The sequence below is a fragment of the Saccopteryx leptura genome, chromosome 1, assembly GCF_036850995.1.
Source record: "Saccopteryx leptura isolate mSacLep1 chromosome 1, mSacLep1_pri_phased_curated, whole genome shotgun sequence".
Taxonomy (NCBI): domain Eukaryota; kingdom Metazoa; phylum Chordata; class Mammalia; order Chiroptera; family Emballonuridae; genus Saccopteryx; species Saccopteryx leptura.
The window spans coordinates 54,818,495-54,841,103 of NC_089503.1; the positions used below are offsets into that span (position 1 = coordinate 54,818,495).

Genomic DNA, 22,609 nt, shown 5'->3' on the forward strand with positions numbered 1-22,609 from the left:
TTGGAATATTATATGTTTCAAGGAATTTGTCCATTTTTCTCGGTTGTTTAGTTTTTTGGCGTACAGTTCTTCATAGTATTTTCTTACAATATTTTGTATTTCTGTTGTGTCAGTTGTTATTTCTCCATTCTCATTTCTAATTTTATTTATTTGAGTTCTTTCTCTTTTTTTCTTGGTGAGTCTTGTTAAAGGTTCATCAATCTTGTTTACCTTTCCAAAGAACCAGCTTCTGGTTTCATTGATCCTCTGTATTGTTTCTTTACCCTCTATGTCATTTATTTCTGCTCTGATCTTTATTATTTCCTTCCTTCTACTAGCTCTGGGATTTACTTGCTGTTCTTTTTCTAGGTCTTTTAGACATAGGGTCAACTTGTTTATTTGAACTTTTTCTAGCTTCTTGAGGTATTCCTGTAATGTTATGAACTTCCCTCTCAGGACTGCTTTTGCTGTGTCCCATAAAATTTGAGTTGAAGTATGCTCATTATTGTTTGTTTCTAGGAATTTTTAAATTTCTCCTTTGATCACATTGTTTCCCCATTTGTTATTTAATAACATGCTATTTAGTTTTCAAGTGTTTGAGTATTTTTCAGTTTTTCTGTTGTGGTTAATTTCTAGTTTATTGCCATTGTGATCAGAGGAAGTGCTCAATATGATTTCAATCTTCTTCAATTTGTTGAGACCGCTTTTGTGCCCTAACATGTGATCCATTTAGAGAATGTACCGTGAGCACTTGAAAAGAATGTATATTCTGTTGTTTTAGGGTGAAAGGATCTGAAGATATCTATTAAATCGAGTTGATCTAATATGTCTTTTAATTCTGCTATTTCTTTGTTAATTTCCTTTCTTGAGGATCTATCTAATGATGTTAATGGGGTATTGAAATCCCCTACTATTATAGTATTGCTGTTGATCTTGCCCTTTAAATCCATCAAAGTCTGCTTTATATATTTAGGTGATCCTATATTAGGTGCGTAGATATTTATAACGGTTATGTCTTCCTGTTGGATTGCTCCCTTTATCATTATGTAGTAACCTTTTTATCTCTAACTATAGTCTTTGTTTTAAAGTGCATTTTGTCTGATATAAGTATTGCTATCCCAGCTTTTTTTTTCATTTCCATTTGCGTGAAATATTTTTTCCATCCTTTTACCTTCAGACTATGTGCATCTTTTGATTTATGGTGTGTGTCTTGTATACAGCATATGTATGGGTCCTGTTTTCTTATCCACGCAGCTACCCTATGTCTTTTGATTGGATCATTTACACCATTTACATTTAAGGTTATTATTGATATGTAGTTGTTTATTGCCATTTTATTCTTTAAAACTGTATTCCTCTTTTGCTATATTCTTTTTCTCCTTTGATCTATTTACAACAGGTCCCTTAGCATTTCATGTAGCCTAGGCTTGGTTGTAGTGAATTCCTTGAGCCTTGGTATTTCTCAGGTGCTCTGGTGAAAGCCTTCCATTGGTCTATAGATGTTTCCCTTCCTGCCCCCCCCCCCCAAGGAATTTAACTTTCATTTTCGCTCTGCTTTTCCGGATCCTCTTTGTTAACATCAGGCCTCTTGTTTGGAGATGGAATCCTGACCACTTCTGCCCCTCACTGGAACTCTAGAACAAGTGCACTGGCCTTTTACCCTGGAAGATTGGAGGTGAGTTTACCTCTGTTTTCTGTGTAATTTCTAAGGGCTAATAACCTGATAAGAACTAAGCATTCTATTGTTTCAGATCCTGGGGCAAGGAAACACATCCTCTACCCCCTTCCAAGCAGCCAGCAGAGTTAGGACATTAATGGGAGATCCCTGAGAAGGTTGCCAGGGTCTAATGGCTCTTGCGGAGCTGGGGCATGGTGGAGGTGAAAGAAGTGGCTCCAGTCCTCATGGTGAAGCAGGGGTGATGCTCCTGGTAGGGGAGCTGGGCGAATGCACTATTGTTGTAATATAATGCAATTTGTGAGTTCCACAGAGACACCAAGGCAGGTTACATAAAAAATTTAGAAGGAGGTTTATTATTAAGGAGGCCACATGCATGAGGCATAATGAAACCAAATTGTGCAGCCAAAAATATAGCTCTGAGGCTCCTTGTATAGACATAATCACATACTGGTTGGGAGAAAAGGAGGGACAGCATGATACAAAAGTCATTTACTAACAAGTTTATTGAGTTTTTATGTCTTGTTACAATGTTTACCTATAGGATCTATCAAAAGAAAAAAACATTCCTACACATTAAGACCATAAGATAACACAGTAGTGATGAATGTTTTACACATCTGACAAAGACATTCCCAAACCTTCTAGAATTTACGACCTATCCCTGTCGCCACAATAGTGGGAAATGTTTAGTTTAGGATAAGGAGAGAAGCTAACTGAAGTTACTTTTGCTAAGAGTGTTGGGGTTAGCTTATTAGGAAGTCTAAAGCTATTCCCTGCTTGCTACTTGCTTAGTTAACAAGTTTTGTACATACAAAGAATTTCCAAATGGTGATTATTAGAAAGCATACAAAACGTTACAGAATACAGGTTTACTCGCAAGGGATGGGGGCTTGTGATCCCTTTGTCTAGATGTATATGTCACTCTCATGACTCCAGGATGGGAGCGTGAGTCAGGATTATTGTAGAAATTTTTAATTAAGGTATGTAAACACTGTTTCATAAAGGCTTTTAAGAAAAGAGAAGAGGAAGGGGTTTTCAGATAGATTCTGTCTTCTTTGCTCTGTCTAGCAAGTGGCTTCAGTCCTTCCAGAGAACAATAGGAATGAGATAAACTATAACTAGCTGATTTTTGGCCCTGTAAGCTCTTTTCCTTGTTTTTTCTTCCTCAGAAAGGAGGGATAAGGGGGCCTGACTCTTTCTTTTAAAATATTAATGTTGACAATTTTGCAGTTCCTTGGCACCTACACTATCTTTTCAGCTCTGGCAGAGGGGCTGCAGCAGCAGGATGGGGCAGTCCACTTAGTGGCTCTGAGTTATTATAGGGAGATCAGCCCTGAGCTGGTAAGTTAGGAATGGTGCACCAGTGAACCTCCTTTCTCCCCACTCCACCATGTCTGCCTCTGGTGAGAGTCCAAAAGTCCAAAAGACTCTACTCCTCCTTCATAGGTAGTCAAAGGCACTTCTCAAACCACTGCTTCTGTGCTGGTTCCTGGGGCATTTCTTGTAAGTCCTTTAACTCATGTGCATTAGCCCTTTAAGACAGAAATCTCAAGGGGACAAATATAAGGTGACAGAAAATGATTTGACTTTGGTCAAATGGTGGATATATAACCTAATCAATAGTTTAAATACTATAGAAATGTTTACCTAAAACCTATGTACTCTTACTGATCAATGTCACTGTGTTAAACTTAACTTTCTAAAAAAAATTTTAAAAAAGAGGATTCTCCTGTGTCCTAAACCCCTAAGGATCTCATGGGCATAAGTATTATTGGAATTTGAGGACAATTTGTGGGTTCAGCTCTCTGGTGAAGTACACCAGGGTTAGGGAGCCTGATATGGGGCACAAACCCACAGGTTCTCAAGGATGCTCTCGGGATTTGAAATATTCCTGCAGCGCAGACATCCCTCATTTTCCCACACATGAACTCCTATTCATGAGTATTAGTTTAGCTGTTAGCATGTGATTCATAGTCATTAAAAATTAGTGATTTTGATTAAAATTGTGAGACTATTTTCACAAGCTGATATTCATTTCCTTTGTGTTTCTATTTTTTTCAGGTATGTGACTTGTGTGATCATAGGAATATGTTTATACTATCTTCCTCCCACCATCCACATACATACACATCTTTCGGCTCTTGTCAATGTCTTTGGCATATTTACTAGCCAATGCTAAATTTCAGCATTTATTTATTTTATTTTATTCTATTTATTTATTTTTTCTGAAGTGAGAGGAGGGGAGAAAGAGAGATAGACTCCTGCATGTGTCCGATCAAGACCCACCTGGCATGCCCACTAGGGGGCGATGCTCTGCCCATCTGGGGCATTGCTCCATTACAGCTGGAACAATTCTAGTGCTTGTGCTGCAGGCCACAGAGCCATCCTCAGCACCAAGGCCAACTTTGCTTCAATGAAAACTTGGCTGTGGGAGGGGAAGAGAGAGACAGAAAGAATGGAAAGGGAGAGGGGTGGAGAAGCAGATGGGTGCTTCTACTGTGTGCCCTGGCCAGGAATCAAACCCAGTACTTTCACACGCTGGGCTGACACTCTATTGAAGAGCCAACCGACCAGGGCCTTCAGCATTTATTAACAAAAAAATTCCTGAAGCCTCCTAAGTTACTTTTTTTTTTTTTTTTTGATGAACTTAAATGAGGTAGGAAAAGACCTCTAAAGAGGGACTGGAATATATTAGGTTCATCCCAACTCTGTGTTTGAAGATAAATGATCTTTGAAAGTGACACACTGTTTCTGTGTGCACATCTGGTAAAGGGTTTACTCTTGCCACGTACACAAGCACATTGCCACAGATTATGTCATGATAATAGCAATCTTTTCAAACATACAAGAAATAATGGCAATGGTTACAGTGTAAACATGCAAATCAGAGCAGGTCTTTCTGACAAACAAACATGTAAAAAGAAAGTTAACAATGAGAGTAAGTCCTACTAATAACAGGGCAGCATTGCATACTGAGAGAATAGCAGGTAGGAAAACCACCACGCAGAAGTGGTTCGGTGCTTTTACTTTGAGGGTGTGTTACGCATGTGAAAGAAGCAGGAGAGAAGGTGGGTCACACAGGATCTTAGTAGAAAGGCCTAAGATCATTCTTTTGTTCAGTAAGGGTAAAGGACAATAATAACCATTGCAGAGCAAAATAAAATTTGTCATGTCAGATGAACTAAAAGTAATTAAAATGATCATAAAAAGGTTTTTGGTTTTTTTAATCGGGTAATCATGTCTCTTTTTGTTTTTGTAAAACAAGCAGCCACGGCCAACATCACAGCTGCATGGCCCATACAGGTTCACATTTGGTTCAGACAGATGGTAATGAAACAATGGAGCCAAGAACAGGTGGGCCATTAGCTTTAATCCTAGATTCCACCTGGTGGGCAAGAAATACATAGTGGGAAAACACTTCCCTTTTCATTCAAGGCTCCCAGTGCCACTGACTGATGCTAGTCGAGTTTCCTAGAATCAAAGGTTTCTACCTCACCAGCCTTATTCACCTCTGTTCCCCATCTCCTTCTCTTTGCAAAAACTCTGCACAAAGTGGCTTCTACTTCAGCACTCTGCCATCTTTACTGCTTCTCCCCTCCTCCATGTGGCTTTTCTCTGCTCTTCTTTATAGTGTAGAAATCCAAACCTTTAATCCAATATACAAATAAGGAAGTCTCTGATACAAAGTCACTTATCTGAGGCATAATGGGATTCCTCATGAGAATGAATCCCCCCCCCACACACACACACCATGATACAGTAAAAAATGTGGAGAAAAGCTTAGTCTTAAAACTAAACCTTAGGCTATAAGGATCCTGCCTGCTTATAGCCTGTCCCTCAAACCTAAAGCAAACTATAAGCGAGCAAACATATACATCATATTTGCAAACTTATTAGAGCCTCAATCTTTTGATATTTTTTTTTGTCCTTCAATATTTGTTCTTTCCCTGCCCACAGTTAGTATTGATGTATGCCTACCTTTCTTACTCTGCCTTCTATTAACCTTTTCTTAAAATGCATGAATCTGTGTGCAAAAGGAGCCTCAGGTCAAGACAGATAGGAGCTGGAAGCAGCTGTGATGGCTTCAGGAATCCTGGTGAACATAAAGGAGGAGGTGACCTGCCCCATATTCCTGGAGCTCCTGAGAGAACCCCTGAGCCTGGACTGTGGGCACAGCTTCTGTCAGGCCTGCATCACTGCAAACAACAAGGACTCTGTGAATGGACAAGAAGAAGGGGGCAGCTGCCCTGTGTGCTGAATCAGTTACCACTCTGGGAGCCTGCAGCCTCTTCCACATATGGCCAATATAGTGGAGATGCTCAGGGAAATCAAGTTGAATCCAGAAGATGAGCAAAAGAGAGATCTCTGTGTGCGCCATGGAGAGAAACTCTGGCTCTTCTGTAAGGAGGATGGAAAGTTCATTTACTGGCTTTGTGAGCGGTCTCAAGAACACCACACATTTCTCATGGAGGAGGTTGCCCAGGAACACAAGGTAACAGACCAGGGTGGGGGAAAGACAGGGCAGAAAATGGTACCTGATGGAAAATCTCCACTTTGTGTTTCACTCTAAGGACCTTGCCACCAGACCCCAGAGCCTGATCATTTTTCTTCCTACACTCACCTTCCAATACTTGAAGGACATTTCTGTGCATTCCACCTAATTACAACATAATGAGCAGACTTTAAACCAGAAGCAGATATTTTTAGATTTTGTGATAACATGTGGACTTTTGGTGCCCAAGCAAAGTTGTCATTTCCCCTTGAACAGGAGGGGTAACTGCGCAGCTGGGTTGGTTGGAACCTAAGTTCTCCCTTACTACGGGCTCATGCTTTTTCTTTTAAGACAAAGAGAATCAGACTTCTCTGTATATCTTTTTTCTTTTGTATATGGAGTGATAGTAATTTATTTATTAATTTTTATTAATTGAATTTATGTGGTTGACATTTTTTCACAGAACCACATACAGTTCAAGTGTAGAACTCATTAAAACCCCTCTTGAAAATGGAATGCTGACCTCTATCATCTGAGTCTTAAAAAACTCATTCACTACTGTAGCTTTCCTTCAAGGCACAGATTCTCACAGTTATTGTCCACTCTAGTTTCTTTAGAGATCAGACTGATTTGTTCCCAATGTATCCTCTACACTGATGCTGAGAAAGCCCATATCTTGACTCGGGTGTGATTTCTCTTTCCCAGGAGAAGCTGTAGGCAGCTCTGGAAAAGCTGAGGACAGAGCAGCAGAAGACATCAGAGAGGAGAAAATTTCCTGGAAGTTAGGAGGAGACAGTTCCTGAGGTAGTTAGACAAGAATCTGGGCAGGACCTTGGGTGTTAGTCACAAAGAGCTCCCTTCCTCTTTGTACCCTGAGTTGATATGTCCAGAGTCGTTGATTAGGCATTCTTTATCTTTTCTGTGATAGAAGTACGACTGAAAATAAACATGTCAAAATTAACACAAATATTTTTAGATTTGTTATTCTCATAGAGAATCTGGTGAGGATCGCTAGTGTATTCTTTATAAATTTATGTCAATATTTGGAGTCTTCTTCTTTTTTTTTTTTTTTACAGAGACAGAGAGAGTCAGAGAGAGAGATAGAGAGAGAAAGACAGACAGGAACGGAGAGAGATGAGAAGCATCAATCATCAGTTTTTCATTGCAAAGCCTTAGTTGTTCATTGATTGTTTTCTCATATGTGCCTTAACCGTGGGCCTTTAGCAGACTAAGTAACACCGTGCTCAAGCCAGCGACCTTGGGTCCATGCTGGTGAGCTTTACTAAAACCAAATAAACCAGCATTGAAACTGGCAACCTCGGGGTCTTGAACCTGGGTTCCTCCGCATCCCAGTCCGACACTTTATCCACTACATTACCGCCTGGTCAGGCAATATTTTATTTATTTATTTATTATTTATTTTTATTTTTCTGAAGTTGGAAACGGGGAGGCAGTCAGACAGACTCCCGCATGCGCCCGACTATGAACCACCTGGCATGCCCACCAGGTGGCGGTACTCTGCCCATTGGGGCATTGCTCTGCCAATCTAGTGCCTGAGGCAGAGGCCACGGAGCTTTCCCCAGCACCCGGGCCAACTTTGCTCCAGTGGAGCCTCGGCTGCCGGAGAGGAAGTGAGAGACAGAGAGGAAGGGGGGGTGGTGGAGAAGCAGATGGGCACTTCTCCTGTGTGCCCTGACCAGGAATCAAACCCTGGACTACTGCACACCATTCTGACGCTCTACCACTGAGCCAACCGGGCAGGGCCTTGGTCAGGCAATATTTTGAGTCTTTAAGGCTTCTAGAGGTCATGGCACTGTCCTCGGTGTTTAATGTTAGAAAGAGGGGGGTCAGGAGTAATGCAGGGTGTTATGGCTGTCCTGGGCAGCTGTGTGATAGTTATGCTACACCCAGGTGTCTCATTTTGGTCAGGGTTAGCTTTAATAATTCAAACTTGAGTCCATGGTTTTTGGAATATGATAAAGAGAAAATAATAGGAAAAGTCAGCCTCCCCAAGAATTGCTCCTCTGCTCTATCCCTTTTCCTTGTGAGAACTCCCAAGTTAAATAATTCTTTTCTTGGCTTTATCTCTGCCTGATAGCATGAATCCATTTTTATTTTTCTCAATCCTAAAGAGTCATTTACAATGTGAAAGCCAGCATGTTCAGAAGTGTTTTCAAAAATTGAGAGGTGTCCTGGACAATGAAGAGCAAATTGACCTGCAAAAGCTGGAGAAGGTTGAGGAAGAGATTCTCTGTGACCTGGAACAGGATGAGAGTGAGCTGGTCCAGCAGAGCCAGTTGGTGAGAGATCTCATCTCAGATCTGGAGCATCGGTTGCAGGGGTCAACAGTGGAGATGCTGCAGGTAGGACTTGGGAGAAAAGCTTAGCATCTGAACTTGAGGAAAATAAAGACTAATTTTCCTTCTCTACTGTGTGCTTATGCTGTTCCTAGTGACACTGAGGTTCTTTTGGTCTTGAGGTAACCTTCCCTGAATCTCTAATTACAGGAATATTTGAATGTATGAATTGCCAAGGAAAATCTTGTTTTTAATAATGTATGAATTACAGTGCAAAATCTGACCATGGAGAGAAGCTTCATTGTATCCAGTTATATTCTATAGGGCTCTGTATTTGTGATTTAGCCTAGAAGTGTTTTCAGATTCCACTTCATGCTCCAAGAGTTTTATTTTATTTTATTTTAATTTATTGGTGTACATAGATTCTAGTATCCCCCCAAAGTCCTCCCCCCTTCCACTTGTTCTCCTCCACATCCCCATAGCCTCCTCCCCATTTTGCTTTACTGCTCTCATCCCATCCTATCTTCCCCTTTCCCTTTGATCCCATTTTCCATTCCTCAGTTCATATTGTTCATTGGATTACTCAAGTGAAGGAACTCATATGGTATTTTTCTTTCTCTGCCTGTCTTATTTCACTTAACATAATAGTTTCCAGGTCCATCCATGTTGTCGCAAAAAGTAAGATTTTTTTCTTTTTCATGGCCCCATAGTATTCTATTGTGTATATGTACCAAGGCTGTTTAATCCACTCATCCACTGACGAAATCTTGGGCTGTTTCCAGATCTTGGCTATTGTAAACAAAGCTGCCATAAACATGGAGGTGGATTTCTCCTTTTAAATCATTGATGTGGTCTTCTTGGGATATATTCCGAAAAGTGGGATGGCTGGGTCTTAAGGCAGTTTGATTTTTAATTTTTTGAGGAATCTGTATACTGTTTTCCCCAGTGGCTGCACCAGTCTGCATACCCACCAGCAGTGCAGGAGGGTTTCCTTTTCTCCTCATCCTCGCCAGAACTTACTATGTGTTGTTTTCTTAATGAGCGCCATTCTGACTGGTGTGAGGTGTTATTTCATTGTGGATTTAATTTGCATTTCTCTAATGATTAGTGATGTTGAAATTTTTTTCATCTGCCTATTAGCCATCTGTATGTCCTCTTTGGAGAAGTGTCTCTTCATTTCTTTTGCCCATTTTCTGATTGGATTGTGTATCTTCCTGATGTTGAGTTTTACAAGTTCTTTAAACTAATAATTTTAGTTATTAACCCCTGTTCAGACGTATTGTGGAATATGTTCTCCCATTGTGTGGTTTGCTTTTTTATTTTGTTCATGTTGTCTTTAGCTGTACAAACTTTTTAGTTTGATGTAGTCCCATTTGTTTATCCTGTCTTTTATTTCACTATCTCATGGAGATAAATCAGCAAATATACTGCTTCAGGAGATGTCGGAGAGCTTACCGCCTATGTTTTCTTCTAAGATGCTTATGGTTTCACGACTTACATTTAAGTCTTTTATCCATTTGGAGTTTATTTTTGTAAATGGTGTAAGTTGGTGGTTTAGTTTCATTTTTTTGCAGGTGCTATTCAATTTTCCCAACACCAGTTGTTAAAGAAACTGTCTTTACTCCATTGTATGCTTTTACCACCTTTTTTACTATCAATTGTCCATAAAGATTTAGGTTTATTTCTGGTTTCTCTGTTCTGTTCTATTGATCTATATGCATTTTCTTATGCCAGTTCCAAGCTGTTTTGAGTACAATGGCCTTGTAGTATAACTTGATATGAAGAAGTGTGATACTTCCCACTATATTCTTCTTTTTCAAGATTGCTGAGACTGTTCGTGTTCTTTTTGGTTCCATAAATTTTTGGAATATTTGTTCTATAACTTTGAAGTAAGTCATTGGTATTTTCATAGGAATTGCAATGAATTTATTAATTGCTTTGGGTAATATGGACATTTTAATGATCTTTTTTCTTCTTAACCATTAAACACATTATAGGCTTCCGCTTGTTTGTATCTTCCTTGATTTCTTTTATCAATGTTTTATATATTTCTGAGTGAAGTCTTTAACCTCCTTGGTTCAATTTACTCCTAGGTACTTTTTTTTTTTGTTGCAATAGTGAAGGGGATATTTTTCTTAAGTCCTTTTGCAGACAGATCATTGTTGTTGTTAAAAATGCCTGTAATTTCTGAGTATAAATTTTATATCCTCTCATCATGCTGAATTCATTTATCAAGTTCAGTAATATTTTGACCATGACTTTAGGGTTTTTTATGTACAGTATCATATCATCAGCAAATAATGATAGTTTTACTTCTTTTTTTCTATTTTGGATGCCTTTTGTTTCAGCTTCTTGTCTGATTGCTGTGGCTAAGACTTCCAGAACTATTTTGAATAAGAGTGGTGAAAGGGAGAACCCCTGCCTTGTTTCTGATCTGAAGGGGATTGCTTTTAATTTTCACCCATTGAGTATGATGTTGGCTGTGGTTCTGTCATAGATGACCTTTATCATGTTGAAGTATGTTCCCTGTATTCCCACTTTGCTAAGAGTTTTGATCATAAATGGGTGATGGATTTTATCAAATGTTTTTTCTGCATCTATTGATATTATCATGTGGTTTTTCTCCTTCCTTTTGTTTATGTGATGAATCACGATTGATTTGTGAATATTGTACCAGGCTTGCCTCCCCAGAATAAATCCCAATTGATCATGATGTATGATTTTTTTTATGTACTGCTGTATCCAATTTGCTAATAGTTTGTTGAGAATTTTAGCATCTATATTCATCAGGGATATTGGCCTATAGCTTTCTTTCTTTGTGTTGTCTTTGCTTGGTTTTGTAATCAAAAGTATGCTCACGTCATTAAGAAGTTTACACTCCTTTTGAATTTTTTGAAATAGCTTGAGAAGGCTAGGAGTTAGTTCTTTGACTGTTTTGTAGAATCCACCTGTGAAGCCATCTGGGCCCGGGCTTTAGTTTTTGGGAATTTTTTGATAACTGTTTCAATCTCATTTGTTGTAATTGGTCTATTTAGGTTTTCTGATTCTTCCAGAAAACCTGGAAGATTTTTGAAAAATTTTATTTTTTGAGGAATTTTTTTATTTCACCTAGGTTGTCTAATTTTTTGGCATACAGTTCTTCGTAGGATTTTCTTACAATCCTTTGTATTTCTGCTGTGTCAGTTGTTACTGATCCACTCCTGTTTCTAATTTTATTTATTTAAGTCTTCAATTTTTTTCTTGGTGAGTCTGGCTAAGGGTTCATAGATCTTGTTTACCTTTTCAAACAACCAGCTCTGGTTTCATTGACCTTCTGTATTCTTCTTTTAGTCTCTATGTCATTTATTTCTGCTCTGATCTTTATTATTTCCTTCCTTAAACTTTCTCTGGGCTTTAGTTGCTGTCTTTTTACTAGTTCTTTTACATGCAGGGTTAAGTTGTTTATTTGAACTTTTAATAGCTTCTTAAATTATGCCTGTAATGCTATGAACTTCCCTCTCAGAACTGCTTTTGCTGTGACCCATACATGAGATTGAGTTGTTGTATTCTCATTTTCATTTGTTTCAAGAAAATTTTTTATATCTTCCTTGATCTCATTGTTGTCCCATTTGTTATTTAATAACATGCTGTTTGGTTTCCAAGTGCTTGAGTGTTTTTTAGTTTCTCTATTATAGTTGATTTCTAGTTTCATTTCATTGTGTTCAGAGAGGATGCTTGATATGATTTCAATCTTCTTGAATTTGTTCTCGCTTTATGCCCTAATATATGGTCTATCCTAGAGAACGTACCATGAGCACTTGAAAAGAAAATATATTCTTCTGCTTTAGGGTAAAATGTTCTGAAGATATCTATTAAATCCAGTTGATCTAGTGTGTCCCTTAATTCTGCTGTTTCTTTGTTAATTTTCTTTCTTGAGGATCTATCCAGTGATGTTAGTAGGCTACTGAAATCCCCTACTATTATATATAGTATTGCTGTTGATCTCATCCTTTACATCCATCAAAGTCTGCTTTATATATTTAGGTGCTCCTATATTAGGTGCATAGGTATTTATAATGGTTATCTCTTCCTGTTGGATTGTTCCCCTTATCATTATGTAGTGACCATTTTATTTCTTTCTATAGTCTTTATTTTAAAGTCCATTTTATCAGATATAAGTATTGCTACCCTAGCTTTTTTTTCATTTCCATTTCCATTAAATATTTTTTCCATCCTTTTAATTTCAGTCTATATGTATCTTTTTTTTAAGTGGGTTTCTTATATACAGCATATGTACAGTTCCTGTTTCCTTATCCATTCAGCTACCCTATGTCTTTTGATTGGAGCATTTAATTCATTTACATTTAAGGTTATTATTGATATGTAGTTGTGTATTGCCATTTTTTTCTTTAAATCTACCTTCCACTTTTACTAGATTTTTTTCCCCACTTTGCTCTGTCTACAACAGGCCCCTTAACATTTCTTGCATCATTGGTTTGTTTGTGATGAATTCTTTGAGGTTTGTTTTTGTCTGGGAATCTTTTTATTTCTCCTTTAATCTTAAACAATAGCTGTGCTGGATAAAGTAGTCTTGGTTGTAGGTTCTTGTTCTGCATTACTTTGAATATTTCTTGCCATTCCCTTCTGGCCTCAAGTGTGTCTGTTGAGAAGTTGGATGTCATCCTTATGAGGGTTCCTTTGTAGGTGATTGATTGTTTTTGTCTTATAAGCTTTTAGTATTCTTTGTTTATCTCTTAGCTTTGGTATTTTGATTATGATGTGGCTTGATGTGGGTCCCTTTGAGTTGTTTTTTATTGGGGTTCTCTCTGCTTCTTGAACCTGTGTGACTCTTTCCTGCATCAATTTAAGAAAATTTTCAGCTATAATTTCTTTGAACAGGTTCTTTATCCCTTGTTCTTTCTCTTCTCCTTCAGGACCCCCCTATTATGTGGATATTGTTTCTCTTCATGTTGTCACAGAGATCTCTTAGCGTTTCTCAAACTTTTTGATCCTTTTCTCTTTTTGCTTTTCTGCTTCTATGCTTTTGCTTATCTTGTCTTCTAAGTCACTGATTCTATCTTCTGCTTGATCCAGCCTGATTTTAGTTCCTTCTATTATTGTCTTCATTTATGATATTGTGTTTGTCATTTCTGTCTGGTTCTTTTTTATGACTTCAGTTTCCTTTTTGAAGCTTGTTATCTCTTTATTTAGTTGTTCATTATGTCCATCCATTGTTGCTCTAAGATCTTTGAGCATCCTAACAATCATTATTTTAAACTCTACATCTGGTAAATTGGTTATTTCCATCTCAGTCAGTTTTTTTCCTGGGGATTTCTCTTGTTGACTCATTTGGATTGTATTTCTTTGTCTTCTCATTTGGGATATACACTCCTTCTTTGGGTAAGTTGTTTGTGTAGCTAGCTGAGTCTAGTGTTGGTACAGTCTGCTTCCAATTTTCAGTTGTGTTGTTTCTAGGTCGTTTTGGGTTGGCATCAGCTGCTGTTTGTAATCTGCTGTGTACTGCTTATCTGCTATAACTATTCCTTTTGCTATTTGTTGGCGTTTTTTTATGTCTTAGCTGGGTCATATGTGAGGAGCCCTTCCTTAAGCTGCCTCTCTAACAAGGGTGTTTAGGTTCTGAACTAATGCTCTCCGTATCTGGCCACTGGATGTGCCTGCCCTGGACCTCCTTGGCCAGAGCCTGGCATGAATCAGTGGGGGTCATTTCCTATGACTAGCTCTTGTCTACCTTTTGGAGTTACAGATGATCCAGATCTTGTAGCTGGCTCTGCTGGGCCAGATGCCATTGTAAATATCAGCCACACTCCTAGGCTAATTTTATCTACTCTTGGCCTGGGGGGAAGTTCCTTTGAAAGTTTAAGTTCTCCTAAGATATGCTTTCTGCTGCCTCTTATTGCTGGCTACTTATTGGGCTCAGTAGTGTAATACTTCGATTAGGTGCAATATTGGATGTGGCTTGCCCCTAATCCTCTGATGACTTTTACCCAGACTTTTTATTTATTGTTTTATTTTGTTTTGTTTTTTCCTTCTTTTCCAGCACTCAGAAGGGTGTAGTTTCAGAGGTCCAGTGGGTGTGGCCTCTGTGTTTTCGATGTGTGGTCTGTTCGCCAGCCCCCTGCTGCTGCTGTTGCCACCTTGGGCATTTGGGCTTGGGTGCTTCCAGTGCCAGCCTGCCTCTGTGGCTTCCCCGGCTTCCACAGTCCCTAGTGGGCCCACGCACACCCGCTGGGACTGACCCCGAGGTCGCCCCGCCCCAGCCACTGCAAAGGACAGACTCATGCCATGAGCCAGGTGTGAGCTCAGACATCCACAGCCACTTTTAACTGCTTCTACCACCGCAGGCAGCCCATGTGTGCCCGTTTGGACCGCTTCCGCTGTTGCCAGGGCTTCAGGTGCTGTCAGAGGTGGGCCCAAGTCAGGCGTGATTGTGCGTGAACTCTGACTTCCACAGCCACTGTGTCCTCTGTCTCTGCGGGCGGGCCTGCGCGCAGCTCCTCGACCCCCTCCACTGTCCTCTGGTCGCCCTTCGCATCCAAGGACGGGTAGAATTGTGTGTGAGCTTGTACCTCTGCAGCTGACACTGGGACCCCTGGCTCCATGGGCTGGTCTGTGCATGTCTGCACTCTGACCACCTCCACAGTCTTCCATGCACAGCTGTGGGCAGGTTAGCAGGCTCGCTTCTACCTTTGCAGTGGCCACTGCTGCCCTCATCTCCACGGGTAGGCCCACACGTGCCTGCTCGAACTGCACTGGCTCATTCAGCCTCGCCTCTCTGCCGCCGGCTGCCCACTCCCAGGGAGCACTCAGCAGCATGGGGGGGGGGGCAGTGTAGTTCTGACCCCAGCACTCACTGCCTGTAACCATAATATTCTGTCTGCCTCTAAGTGTCTCTTTGTTCTAACTGGGGCAGGGGAGCCTCCGGTGGACGGGGTAATTTCTTCCCTTTGCTGTTGTTGCTGCTCTGAGGAAAAATTTTCACTTTAGATTTGGGGCGTGATTCGGCCCAGGCATTAGGATGTCCATCCCTCAAATTGTCTCCAATGCTGCCTCCGAGACCACTCTCTGCCCTGGCAGCTCCAGTCGTCACAGTGCTCCCTGCTCCTGGAGCCTCAGAGTAGGTGGCTGTGAGCAAGGCTCTCTGTAAGGTCCCTTTAATATGGAGCCTGGTTTTGAAAGTTCTGTCTCCTTCTCTCAAACAGTATCTAGGCTCCTTTCTCAGCCAAATACAGTCTGTTCACCCCTTCCAGGCTCCAGGGCTGTAGGCTGGGACTCCAGTTCTGGGGCTGAGGGCCCACAACACACAACTCGCTGGGCTCTCCTCCCCATGGCGAGAGTCCCTACAGGCTGCTCCCTGGAGTGAGGGAGCCCTTTCTGCGTCTCTGCCTTTCCTACCAGTCTCAGTGTGGGTTCTTTGGTGGTCCTTGGCTATAGAATCTTCTTTGTTTAGTCCAAAGTTGGTCTTTCAAGATGACTGTTCTCAACATTAAGTTGTAATCCACTTTGGTTCTGGGATGTGGGAGTTGGAATGTCCGCCTACTCCATGGGCATCTTGTCTCCCCTGTTTTTTTAATAATAAAGATTATTTCCCTCTTTCTATTTTTTTCTGAATAAACAACTGTGAAAGAAGGATATCTTCTTAGTTTAACTATTCAGTATATTCACCAGTCAAACCAATTTCACTTTGTGCCATTCTTTTTGGAAAGATTTAAAATACTTTATTTTTTGTATTAGATTTTTTAAGTTCTTTTTTTTTACATTTTATATGTCAGTGTTTGATAATGCACATTTTTGTAAAAATTTGTTCATTCTAAATAGTCAGATGTGTAAACATGAAATTAGTCATTATAATCCCCTTTAAACTCTTTCATGTTTATTGTAGTCACAATAATGTTCCCTCTTTTACTTCTGAATGATGGCTTGTTTTTGGGGGGGGTCAATTTAAGTATGATTGGTTAATTTTTTTGGTGATTTTCAAAAACAAAGTTTATTTTTATGATTTATCTAATTTCAAGATTTCTATATCATTGATTTCTGGTTCTCAATTATATACTTTCCTCTGAGTGAGTATATGTATATGCACATCCATACACGAATGTGTGTGTATTGTTTAACTTGCTGTTTTTTTTTTTTCTTCAAGTGGAATTTAGACCACTGTTTTTATACAATCATTTTTGTTATTATTTTAATGATAGGAATAATTTGTTTTAGTATATTCCGTGCTTTTGGATTATTGTATTTTCAATCAGTTCATTTTATATTCAAATTTCCTTTGTGATTGGTGCTTTTGTTAACCGTTAGAACATTTGAAACTGTGTTAATTTACAAACAGTAGTTGACTTTTTACATTTTTTTGCTGTGTATTTTAAATTTAATTACCTAATCAGAAAACATGTATTTTATTATTTTAGTCTTTTATATGTATTGAAACTTGCTTTATAACCTAAAATAGTGTATGCCCAATTTTTATATGAATTTGAAAACAATGTCTATTGTGCATTAATTGAGTGACAAGATCTAGAAATGCTAGTTAGATTGATCTGGTTTATAATGTTGGTCATGTGCTCTACATTCTTGATATTTTATTATTAATATTTTTGATATTTTTTTTTTCATTTTAAGATTCTAACATTTCTTGTAATACTGGCTTGGTGGTGATGAACTCTTACAGCTTTTTCTTATCTGGGAAGCTCTTTATGTCTCCTTCAATTCTAAATGATAGCCTTGCTGGGTGGAATACCTAAGTTATCGGTACTTGCTTTTGATCACCTTGAATATTTCATGCTAATTCCTTTCATCTTGAGAGTTTTCACTGCAAGTCAGTTGATAGTCTTGATGGAGCTCCCTTATAGGTAACTACTTTTTTCTTGCTGCTTTTAATATGCTTTTTTATTCTTCATTTCTTACTGAGTCTTTTTTACTTTATATCGTTTTTAAATTTTTTCTATGTATATATCTCAGTGAGAAAGTTCTCACTGAGATCATCTCCTCTTTCTCTAAGGTCATTGGGTATCCTTATAGCCAGTGTTTATAATTCTGTATATGGTAGATTGCTTATTTCTATTTTGTTTAGTCATTTTTTTAAAAAAAATTGTCTTGATCTTCTATCTGGGACATGTTTCTCTTTCTCCTCATTTTGGCTTTCTCTCTATGTTTATTTGCTTGTATTAAGTATATCTGCCATGTCTCCCAATCTATGCAGAGTGGCCTTTGGGTTCAGTTTCCCTGTTCACCAAGCCTGGCACTTCAGAAATGTTCATGTGTGGATTGTGTACTCTTCTGTTGCAGCTGAGCCTTGATTGCTGTTGACATGTCGGTGGATAAGATGGATCCTCTAGCTGAGTAGCTTTGTAGAATGGCATTAACTACAGTAAGAAAACTACTGTATGAGAGCTATCTTTATGGAAAATGACTCATTTTAACAGGGCTCTAGTGCTTGTTTGGTTCACCCTCGTGTGTGTCATTTGTGGTGCAAATTGGGAGTTTCTCTGGAGTGGTTTGAAGCTAGCCACCAGGTTTGTTGGTTCTGGGCCTGGGACAGGCTTTGGTTTGGGCTAAGATCAGCCAGTGCCTGTGTCAGGCCCAGCACCACCTGGTAGGAGCTACAAAGTGATCTGAGGTTGTTAGTTGTCTATGTTGGGCTTGTAAGTGCATTGCTGAGGCTATGCTGTGACTAAGATCCATTGCTCTACTTCAAGAGGGGGCTCCTTTGCAACAGGTAATGGGCACCCTGAGGTGAGCCACTATTTGTATGTAGTTTGTGGATATTTGAGAGATTCGAGGAAAACCACCAATGTAGGCTAGTAAGTGAGCTTTTGTGTGACTTAACCTCTCTAAAAGAGATTGGGACAGAGTCATTAATTTGGTGCAGTGGTCTTAGATAATCACCAGAGTGGGGTAAGAATGGTGTTTAGTCAGGTTAATGGAGACTCAGATTTGGTGTTGTCCTGCACCTGTAAGCTATATAGGGCTAGTGATCAACAAGAGAACAATGGCAATTGCTTGCACATTAGTCCCTGGAAAATTCACTCCTTCAGCCCTTGATCTGAAGCCAGACAATTCAGTTTCTTCAAATATATTCCTGGTGCTTTGCAAGCTTTTTCCATTTTTTGGAACTTAGCTCAAGTGTCTGTGAGTGAGTGATTCTGTGGTAGGGCCCTTTAACAGAATGCCTGGGGCTACAGTGCTCCTCCATCTCACATAGACTGAGTTCTTGTTGCTCTTCATTCTTTCAGACACTGGTACTTTCAGCAGAGGAGCTCATTCTTGGGCTAAGATTCAACATTCCTTAGGTGAAACTTCTGTAAACCAAGATATTCTCTCCATTTCTTAACCTCCATTCATGAATGTGAGACTAGCCAATTTTCTCTCTGCCCTTCTTACATGTCTTCCAAGTGACTTCTTCTTTATATTAGTTTTAGGAGTTCTGTTCAGCTCATCTTAGTATGGTTCTCAAGAGAGGTAACTGTCTAATATAGATATGATTTTCACGTGAGTGTTGGAGGAAATGAATACAGCAAATTATTTTAAACTCTGCATCTGGTAGTTTGGTTACTTCAATTTTATTTGACTCTTTTTTGAGAGATTTCTCTTTTGATTCATTTGGGTTTTATTTCTCTGTCTGTCCATTTTGTCTGTGTATTGGGTAGTGCTGTCTGATTATGAAATTTGTTAAGGTATCTTTATGAGGACGATGGGCTTGGTGGTACTGACCTCCAGGCCACCTGATTTTCTTGCTTATAGAATGCGTCTTGAGGGTACTATTTTCCCTCCTGTTGTATGTAAGTATTGAATGCAGTTGGTCCTGTCATGGATGTGGTTTTCACTTCAGGCTGGCTGGGTCTAAGGGTCAACCTTGATCACAAGGACAGATTTTAAAGGCAGGAGCACCAGACATGTGCCCTCAGCCCTGACTTATGAAAGGCCCCACATGACTCCTTCTTTACACTTTTTTTAATAACAAGGGACCCAATATTTTCTTCTGCACCAGAGGCCTCAACTGACCTTAATCTGCCTTTGCTTGATCTTGTGTATTAGACACTCTGCAGCATCTGTCATATTAGTCATATTTATTCTCCACAGTGTCTGGTGCCAGCTGGACTTCTCCTTTGTGTGTGCTGCTTGTGTAGTTATGTGAGTCTAGGGTTGGTGTGTCTGCCACCCACTGCTTGTTGTGTTTTCTCTAGATCTTCTTGGGTTGGTATCAGCTGGTGTTTGTAACCTACTGTGGGCTCCCTCTCTGGAACTACTGCTCTGTTTGCTGTTTGTGTCTGTATTTCCTGTGCCTAGGTGGTGTGGGAGGGGCAAACCTGTGTATAAAGATCAGCATTCTCCTGCTTAGAGGATGTCAGCAGCTCCATAAAAGCTCTATGCTCCTTAAGATCTGCCTCCACTTTTCAGCTTCTTTACCTATTCTTGCAGCTGCCTGGTCTTCCCACAGTCTTCTGTAGTAAGCCTGTAGTGGGGGTTCAGACTGACCTCACCCAACTAACCCATCTAGAGGTTGCAAGCTGGTGGGTTAGGATAGCTGAGATTGGGAATACAATGTTAGTGAGACCTTGTACTTCAGGGTTCTCTTGGTCAGGAGCTCAGTATGGGGAATGTGGCCACTTCTCCAGAGTTTGATCCTTCAGCCACTGCTGGACAATCAAATTTTATTTCTCCCCAGCTAGGTGAGCAGCAGGTTCAGATTGACTGGGGCTTACAGTCCTCTGTGCAGAAGTTCTTCCAGCTGGTGAGATCCTGGTCTCAGGGAGGAAGACTGAGAGAGTCCTCTCCTGGGGCTGATTGTGCCCCCCCACCAGAAGGTGGCTAAGCCCCTTGACCAGACCCAACAATAGGCTCACAGGGACCCGTACTTTAATTGTCCATGCTCCAAGCCTCTCTCCCTTCCTCCTGTAGAATCTAACCCAGCAGGGCATGATATCTAGTACCCAGGCCGGCTGACTATGAAACTCCACCCTATCCAATGCACATGAGCCGCTGTGTTGGTGCTGATCACAGAGAGTGGAAGTCACCTTAGCCTGGCCAAGTGTGAGGAGCCATTCCTTAGGATACTACTCTAGTAAGGGTTGTTAGGACCTGATCCAATGCTCTCTACAACTAGCCACTGGATGTGCCAGCCCTAGGACTCCCTGGAGGGAAACCAGCACATATCAGTGGGAGACACTGCCCATGACTGGCCATCAGCAACCTTCTTGGAGCTACAAGCAATCCACAATTTGTGGCTGCCTCTATGTGGGTCAAATAAGTTTGCAAATATGATGTATATGTTTGCTCACTTATAGTTTGCATTGGGTGCAGGAGACAGGCTGTAAGCAGGCAAGGTCCTTATAGGCTAAGGCTTAGTTTTAAGACCAAGCCCTTCCCACCCTTTTAATACTAAGATCTTCTCAACACTAAGCTTTTCCCCATACCCTTGACTGTTGCAGGATGTGGGGTGGTGCACCCTTATGAGGTATCCCATTTATGCCTCAGATAAGTGGGTTTGTATCAGAGACTTCCTTATTTGTATACTGGCTTAAAGGCTTTAATTTCTACACTATAAAATAAGGGTGACCAAGAGCTATCTCGCTTGGTTCCTGAAATTAGCATTGTAGAAGAGAGGCAGCCAAGATGGTGGAGTGCTGAAGGAAAAGCCAGTTTGTACAGAGTTTGTGCAGAGAGAAGGAGATAGAGAACAGAGGTGAATAAGGCTGGCTAGGTTGAAACCTTTGATTTTAGGAAACTTGGATAAGTCAGTGGCTTTAGGAGTCCTGAATGGAAAGGGAAGTGTTTTACTACTGTGTGTAATCCTTGTCCGCTGGTTGCGAGCTAAGATTAAAGGTAATGGCCCACCAGTTCTTGGCTCTGTTATTTCATTATCATCTGTCTGAATCAATGAGAAACTGCACAGGCCAGGCAGCTGTGATAGTGGCTATGGCTACTGGCTTTACACTCTGCTAGGCTCAAGTGTACATGGAAATACCATGCTGCACACCTTGGCTGGTTTTAACCCACTCTGGGTCTGGAGGAAGATCCACTTAAAAGGCCAAGTGTTGGTCAAATAAGTTTGTAAATATGATATATATGTTTTCTCACTTATAGTTTGCATTGGGTGTGGATGACAAGCTGTAAGCAGGCAGGCTCGTTATAGCCTAACACTTAGTTTTAAGACTAAGCCTTTCCCTCCTGTTTATTACTAAGATCTTTTCAAAACTAAACTTCTCTCCACACCCTTGACTATTGCATGATGTGATGTGGGGCACTCTTATGAGGAATCCCATTTATGCCTCAGATAAGTGACTTCATATCAGAGACTTCTTTATTTGTATATAGGCTTACAGATTTTGATTTCTGTACTATAAAATGGGGCAGAGGAGCCCATGATGAAGGAGGGCAGAGAAAGTCCACATGGAGGAGTGGAGAAGCAGCCAAAATGGCAGAGTGCTGAAGGAGAAGCCAGTTTGTGCAGAGAGAAGGAGATGGGGAACAGAGGTGAATCAGGCTAATGAGCTAGAAACATTTGATTCTAGGAAACTCAGATAAGTCAGTGGCTTTGGGAGTCCTGAATGGAAAGGGAAGTGTTTTCCCATTGTGTGTATTTCTCATCCGCTGGGTGTGAGGTAGGATTAAAAATAATGGCCCACAAGTTCTTGGCTCCATTGTTTCATTACTGTCTGACGGAATCAAATGTGAACCTTCATGGGCCAGTCGGCTATGGTGGTGGCCATGACTACTGGCTTTATACCAAAGTTTCCTGAGTCCCGCCTCCAGCCTGGTTGCTTGTTGGACTCAGTACTGAAAAAAACCTGTGGTAATCGCCCTGGCCGGTTGGCTCAGCGATAGAGCGTCGGCCTAGCGTGCGGAACACCCGGGTTCGATTCCCGGCCAGGGCACACAGGAGAAGCACCCATTTGCTTCTCCACCCCTCCGCCATGCCTTCCTCTCTGTCTCTCTCTTCCCCTCCCCCAGCCAAGGCTCCATTGGAGCAAAGATGGCCCGGGCACTGGGGATGGCTCCTTGGCCTCTACCTCAGGCGCTAGAGTGGCTCTGGTAGCAACATGGAGACGCCCAGGATGGGCAGAGCATCGCCCCCTGGTGGGCAGAGCATCGCCCCATGGTGGGTGTGCCGGGTGGATCCGGGTTGGGTGCATGTGGGAGTCTGTCTGTCTCTCCCTGTTTCCA

General features: G+C 40.7%; 1 protein-coding gene and 1 pseudogene across 1 annotated transcript in view; both read left to right on the top strand.

Annotated features, from left to right (window-relative positions):
- LOC136394206 (E3 ubiquitin-protein ligase TRIM34-like) overlaps positions 1-22,609 on the top strand; it is a 139,167-nt gene that overhangs the window by 42,242 nt on the left and 74,316 nt on the right. The window lies entirely within an intron of this gene.
- Positions 15,462-22,609, top strand: part of LOC136388012 (tripartite motif-containing protein 5-like) — a 32,461-nt pseudogene continuing 25,313 nt past the window's right edge.